Source organism: Cygnus atratus, chromosome 17, assembly GCF_013377495.2.
Source record: "Cygnus atratus isolate AKBS03 ecotype Queensland, Australia chromosome 17, CAtr_DNAZoo_HiC_assembly, whole genome shotgun sequence".
Classification (NCBI taxonomy): domain Eukaryota; kingdom Metazoa; phylum Chordata; class Aves; order Anseriformes; family Anatidae; genus Cygnus; species Cygnus atratus.
Window position 1 is genome coordinate 1,809,758 of NC_066378.1, and position 7,595 is coordinate 1,817,352.

The window sequence follows — 7,595 nt, forward strand, 5'->3', positions numbered from 1 at the left end:
AGAAATACAGGTAACTGAAGGGAAAAACAGGATCCCTGGCCTGTTTATACCCAAAAGCAATGAAAAAAGTTCTGCCAGTATAGCTGTATTTCAAAAGGACATGTGTTGACAGCATTAGGGCAGAATGCAAATTTTGAAAACTCCTTCTTAATTGTTTGCTTCTGCAGCATGCCTGGAAGGAGATCAAATGTCACCTACTTCAGGAAACTGAATCCTGGAGACCCAGGGCTTCCGTACAGCATAACCTGCTGGTTGTTCCTTCTGTTTTTTAAAGAAAGGGAACAAGCTGGAGTGCCATCACTGTGACAGCAAGGACTGAGGAAAAGCTTCTAGTTGCTTATTTCAGTGACACAAATTGTCGTCTTTGGTGTTATCTTTACCAACATGCTTAAACAGATTGCAGGCAGAGTGTCTACGTCTTGTGCTCTTGCTATCTCCATTTCTTGTGTTCCAATTTATTTTTTAATAAATATTTGGTATGGCCCCATGTTAAATGACTTTTGCCACTATTTTCTATGACAACTGGGGCAAAGTATGATAGCTAAAGAGAATTACTTTATGGAAGTAAAAGTTTCTGTACCCAAAGGGAGAGCGAGGCCCATGAGAATCTGACGCGCAGCTCAGGGAACAAGGTGTTCCCAAGCCTATAGTTCTGACAAACCTGGAACATATCCTCACTCATCCGTACAAAGTTTTTAATTTGTCAGAGTAGTAATGACTTACTGAGGAGCCACCAAAGCACTATCTGTTCTTAACCAGGAGGAAGAAAAGCAATTCAGTCATTACACACCTGTTTGTCTGACCTCAGGAACATTAGAAGCTTTAAAATGAAAGTAAAGGAAACAAGTAGTTGGGGACAGACATGTAAGTGGTAAATAAAGTAAAATGCAATATATCTGTACCGAAGATAGATAACATTAAACTGACACCTTTCTCTGATAATTGTTTTCTAGGCAATGGATATGCAATAGATGTGATCTAGCTGGATTTAGTAGGATATCAGATACAACGCCACATGGCCAATTGTTTATCTGGGGAGCTATTCCGTAGGTAAGAAGTTAGTGACAGAGATGACAATAGTTTGGGTGGAAAAGTAGACTGTGAAGGTGGAGCCGTGCTCTTTAAGAAATTATTCGGACTGAGACTGTCAGCAGGCTCAAAAATGTATTAAATAAATTCATGAGGAGTGCCGAGGGAAGCGATAGGAGAAAGTGGCTGGGCTCCTGTGCCCAGCTCTGATTGCCTCTCAGAGATGGAGTACTGGACAGCAGGGACCATCAGGCTGACCCAGCAAACCTTTTCTTACAGTCTTTTCATCTTGCACAATATATTTCAGGCAGGTTTTGGAACAAAAGGTAAGAGCGAGCTGACAGCATTTGCTGATGGCACAAAGTTGGGAGGCAGCAGCAGTACAGAGGGAATATCTGTATTGCCGGGCGAGTTGGATAACATTGAGTGCTGGCACATTAGAAATGGGATGAAATTTAATAGTGGAAAGTACAAGGTCATGCACTTGGGAATTGCGAACAAGAATCTCTGCTGTGAGCTGTGAGCTCATCAGTTGGAAATGACAGAAGAAGAGAAAAATCTGGGTGTATTTGTTGATCTCAAAATGACTGAGAACTCCCAATAGGAAGCAGCTCTGACAAAAAGCATGTATCAACTGAGATATTTCCAGGAGAAGGGGAAAATGTTAGTACCATTATACAAAGCTCAGCTGCAGCCTTCTCTGGAACTATGTGTGCAGCTCTGGTCACTTTCAATCAAAGACAAACTTAAAATGTGACTGGAGGATAATTACTGGGTAATCCAGAGTTTTTCTTATGTAAAGATTTTGACATAATTTCTTTAGCCAAAAAAATGAATGCTGAGAAGGGATACAGTCACTCTCTATGAAACTTTAGGGAGTAAACACAGAAGTAAACACATCTCCCTTAAGAGCAAGGGTGATGTTAGCATAAGAGCAAACAAGTATCCGGTGGCCATGAAGAGTCTGAGCTGAAACATGAGAACGTCGGAGCTTCCAACAGCTCAAGTCCAAAGGCTCTGGATCTTCCTTCCAGAGCTGCCTTACCTTGATGCAGTTGCCACCGACAGCTGAGAACTGACCCTGAGGACCCAAAAAGTCCTTTCCAGACTTCTCTTGCTGTTTGAGACACAGTCACTGAGCTACTGGTTGGCCTCTGAAGAAGAGAAAAGGGATACCTGATGTGGAAAGATACTCTTTGGGGTGCAGTCACGACCCAAATGTCATTTCACTTATTGGCTGTATTTGGTAAGGGCATATTTAAAATGTACATGTGGTCACGGTGCAGGCTGTCAGCACCCTGTTCTGGATCATCCCACCCCAGTCCCTCCGATCGTCTTCCCACGGCTGCTGGTTCCTTTGCCCATCATGTATTTGAGGTGCAATCCTGCACCTGGCACAGTGGAAGTGGCAAAAACATACTTGTTCTAGGCACTTTCCTGCCCCTGTTACCATCAAGTAACCTTTAATACACTTCATTCTTGTGATCCAAACAGCCAAACTCAGACTTTGTGGGTTGTTTCTGTTATGATGAAAAACTGATGGTAAGGTCAGATATTACTTAAACAAAACAAAACAAGTCCCAATCCCATAAGAACAGGAGGATCATGAAACACAGGGTAGTTTCAGGACTCCAAACCGGCTCATTCAGCCAGCTTTCTATCCAAAAACAGCTCTCTTCATCCTCTCTCTCCCATTTTTTCCATCCTTCACTGTGACATTTTACTCCTTTTACTCTCTGGTTCCCTTTTTCCTTTGGTTGTTTGTAACCAATGCCCGAACAGAACACTGTGCTCAAATATGTCTGTGACCGTTGTTTTCATACTGTGCTCCTCTTTGTGCAGGTGCTTCCATTCTTTCCACTTCCACCATGCAGCTATTTCATTGTTCGTTTAATCCAAACGGCAGGCGCTGAGGACAACATGGGCAGCACGGTGTGAGGCTCCCCTGATTAAAATCTGCCAGCTGAGAGGCGCCCAGTCATCCCGAAGGGACTTGAAATGCGGATGCTCTGAATGACTGATCCCTGTGAAAGGTAGATGAATCATTTGAAAATAATGAGATTTTTATTACATATTCTTTTGTTTCGTTTTGTTTTGTTTTGTTTCTTTTTGTCAGAACATTTCCAACAGTCTTAAGATTTTTTGTCTCACAGTATCCCTGTGTTAACAGGAGGCACTACTAGTGACGCTTTGTTGAAGGGAACATAGCATGAAGAAGTTGTCTTGGCGAAGGCTGCTCACCAAGATGATTATCAGAGGACTAACCAAAGATGAAGTTTGAGGGGGCTCCAAGATCTTCTGCTCCAGCGGAACAGCTACAGCACTTTTGAGCAAATACTGAATATGGCCTTGGGGACAGTGTTTCCAGGTAGGAGCACAACAGTCTGAGCCTGATGTGCAAGCTAGTTGACTCGTGAGAACCCAGATTTGTCCAGCAGACCAGCTGAAGACATACTGCGCCCATCTGTGAAATGACAGACAGCACTTGAGTATAGAATTTGCACTGAACATACTAGTTCTGCTTGGGTTTGCGAGCACAGGGCATTCCTCTGCAGATGATGAATGACGCTGTGTTTGTGCAAGGCATTTCTGTACCTGGAAGTAAAAACTGAGGACATCAATATTGAAGATATACCAGTGTAGGCAGAATGTTTGGAAGTCTTCTTTTATGTCTGCTTACATTATTTTCTCATTCTTAAAAGACAAAGATTCTTAAGGTCCAAGGCTTGCTTAAAGCCAAACAAGCTAAAAGTAAAAGTTCAAAATATTTTATACAGAACATGCCTGCTTGGAAAACTTAACTGACAACTTTCAGCTGTGTCATGTTAGGTTGCTACAACAATGCAGCCTGACAAATGCTTTTAATAATAAAGCATATATATTTTTCTTAATGAGCACACTAAAGATCCTTCCTTCTAAAGCTAGTAATTATCCCATCATACGAAAGAAAAACATAGGGCAAAGAAGGGCTAAGGAGTTGTCTGATCAGAAGAGCTGCTTTGAGGGTCATTAGAAAATGGTATTATTTTAACTGGTAAATCTGTATCCTGTAAAGATACGGTGATAAAACTCTCGGGTCTGTGCCCGCTGTGGTAAGCAGGTGGCAGAGAGGAGGGAGTTCCCACCCACAGGAACTTGCACCATTAAAACTTGCAGAAGTTGAGCAACTCCCTTGCTCTGCTGGGCAGGCAATGGCTGTAGCAGCAGCCTCTCAGAACAGAGGGAACCGGTGCTCCTGCCCCTGGGCAGAAGCAGTTCCATGCAGGGAACGGACTAAGAATTGTCTTGGGCCATCCACAGCGTCTTTCATTGAGAGACAAATAAAAAATATCCAACAGTGAGACTTTATGCTAAGAATATATCAAGAGGGGATTAGTTGGAGAATGATGGAAAATTGAAAAATATTGTAGCATCCATCAGGTCAGTAGCTTACTGATAACACCTCTGTCTTTATGACTATCCACAACATGCTGCCAAAGGCTTGTAACTTCTGTCAGTCCTTGATAAGCTGATGTATACATCATTATGATAAAATGTTAAAAAAAAAAGGAGAAAGTGGAGCTGGGCTGAAAAAGAGCAAAGCCCAGGGCTAAACTGATTCATCATTATTACTGTAATTGCATTTCAGCTGCTTAGAAAATATAGTGACCAATTTCCCCAGCTTTGCAATTGAGTACTGTGGTTATGTCTCTTTTTCAGATCACACTGACATTTTCCTCCGGTCATTTCATAACCCTTTCATTTTACTTATATTTTCAAGATGTGCTGAGAAGTGATGGTCCATCGGGGTTTCCTGTGCCCTCAGAGCTGCACGTAAACACGGCACGGGCAGGCTGCTGTCCTTAAACCCTCTGTGATTTCCTTTTGGATGAAGAGAGGGACAACAGGTGTGCCTCGCTGCGCTTGCATGCAGGGAAGCCGGTCACTTGGCCCCGTAACAGCCGAGACTCCTGTGTGAGCAGGAGGAGAACATCTATCTTTCATGACTATACTGCAAATGAAGCAGATATTCTAATCAGCCCCCGGGCTGTCACCGGGGACTTTCAGGCAGAATTTGAGAAAATGCAGGAACCTTGAAAAACCGCTCAAGAGGCAGGATGCCGTACTGTAGCGCTCATGACAGACCTACACAGAAAACACCGGCCTCAGAGAGTTGTGTTACTGGGAGAGCTGCAGCACCTCAGTCCTCTCGGTGCTTTTTGCACTGCCTGAAATTAAAAGTCTGCTTTTGTGTCTTATCGCTAGCCAAGCCAGGAGTGTCCTTACCACGCAAACAGAGTCCAGGCGATTATTGGTGTCTATCTGTCAAAATACTGACAGAGCTACCGGAACCAGGGCATTCTTCCCAGGCTTTGACTTGTGACATCTGATAATCTTCATGGTTACATTCAGCACTGAACAACTTCCTCCCAGACACTAATCATATTAAAAGAAGGACCTTTTTACAAAAAGCTCCTTTTCCGAGAGCTTTTGTCTGGACAAGTTCTCCGCTGAGGATCTGATCCAAAGCCCACTTGCCCAGTAACTTCAGGTGGCTTTGGAGCAAACCTGGGAGGAGGGATTTTCCTGCAGACCTCAGCAGCCCACGAGCTCTTTCAGTGCTTTACTTCTCCATGCAGCCAGGGCCAGTAGTTACCCTGCGCTGCTGGAACTGGGATGTTGTGCAAGTGGAAGGCAGATTTTCCCTCTGATTTGCATTAAAATGACATATTTGACTTCTGCTGTCCTGAAGTATTAACGGTTTCTGGCATGTGGTACACAGGTGAGCAGAGGAGCTTTTTTTGTTGACTTGTATAATTTCTATTCATTTGCCAGGTTAAATTTAATTTGTACAAGGAACGTGTATACGTATCATTACAAACCTCAGTTATACACACATAGTAGCACCAATAATTTGGGCAGAGGCTCCAAGAGTTCACAGTGCTTTAGGAAATCAAGCACATAATACACAATCAGCAAGGTAAAAGGGCAAAAAAAAATTTAAACAAACAAGCAAAAAAACACTGAAAAGGGGAATAGTGATTCAAACCAGCCTGATGACAGACTCTAAGCCCACTGAGTCACTTGGCATCTTTCCACCAGTGCTTTGGAGGAAGGTTGGCAAAGAAGGGGAAATAAACAGATGCCTTTGCAAACGAATCATGCTTCAATTGCCAAATATTATCCTCCACTAAAAAATCAGAGCAAACCTTGAATCTGACATAATTACTGGAGTTTTGTTCTGATAAGTGTTTCGCACAGCACATTGGTGCCGGGGTCCTGTCTGAGGGCCTGACTTGTCTGCGTGATGTTTGAGAGATAAAAGTACTAGTTAATTCTTTAAAAATTAGTAATTCAAAAGGTATGGCTAAAGATTGGCTAAAAGCGCAGGCTCCCCGACAACCTGGTGTGACATTTAAAGTGCAAATCAATAGTACCCTACGGAAGGCGATACGCAACACAGCCTGTCCATGCTGCGTTCCTGCTAGAGAGAAAATGCCAGCATGCTAATAAGAAAATACCAAATGTGGCAGTGTTGGGAAGGAGAAGCTGGCAGCCAGCTTTCTCCATGGAGCTGATGGAGGCCCCTTGGGTGTTCTCCCCCTTCCTTCCTGCTGCTGTGCGTGAAATGCAGGAGCATGGACATCCGTAACGTGATTACACACCGAGATACCGGCTGTCCGGTGTTTCTGAGGGCATTGGATTGGGGGACTGGGAGCTGGAACCTCATTACCATCTGATTCCTAATTAGCCATGTGACAGAGGGCACGATGTGGTCATCTCAACTCCGTGTGAAGTTTAGGAGGAGGTCCCTGCAGTCAGGGGAGAGACCCGAGATGCCTGAGAGCACCTGTATGGCAGTGAGAGTCGGATGCTTTAAGTCCCAGACTTTATCTCCCTTTCATCCCAGAGGTGATTAAAGCAGGCTGAGCAATGTCTGATTTCGGAGTTTATAAGCTTGACTAATGTAATCTCTTGTTAAGATCAACAGAGCTTGCATTAACTGACAAGAATTAAGCTGGTCCTGCAGCATCAAACTGGTGGTATCCAGTAACCTCCCTCAGCAGCAAAGGGAAGACAAAGCTGAAGAAAGGGGCAGCGCGGCCATGGGGGCTGCTGCCCGTGCCGCCTCCCCGGGCCCTTCATCCCGGGGTTCTCGTTTAGCTCTGAAATTACTGACAGCCACCTGGGAACAGGGTGACTGGTTTCCTTTCCAAGGATTGCACTGTGCTTTCCCTCCCCCTAAAAGACAATGCTGTGGGTGCAAGTCAAGTCCCAAACATATACATATATATTTTTTTAATTTATTTTCCCGCTCTTGGCGGGATGCGGTACCTACGGGTTGCCTGGGGCCCCCTGCATGGTTCTGTGCGGGGACAGAAGCGTGGTTACAGACGTGTCCCTCAGAGGGCCGGCAGCCTGGGCACAGGGAATCCTAGAATCACGGAGGCATTAGTGCTGGAAGAGACCTCCAGAGACCATGGAAGAGACCTTCGAGACCATCAGGTCCAACCATCCCCCCCCCCAATGTCACCCACTAATCCGCGTCCCCAAGCACCACGTCCAGCCTTTCCTTAAACCCCCCC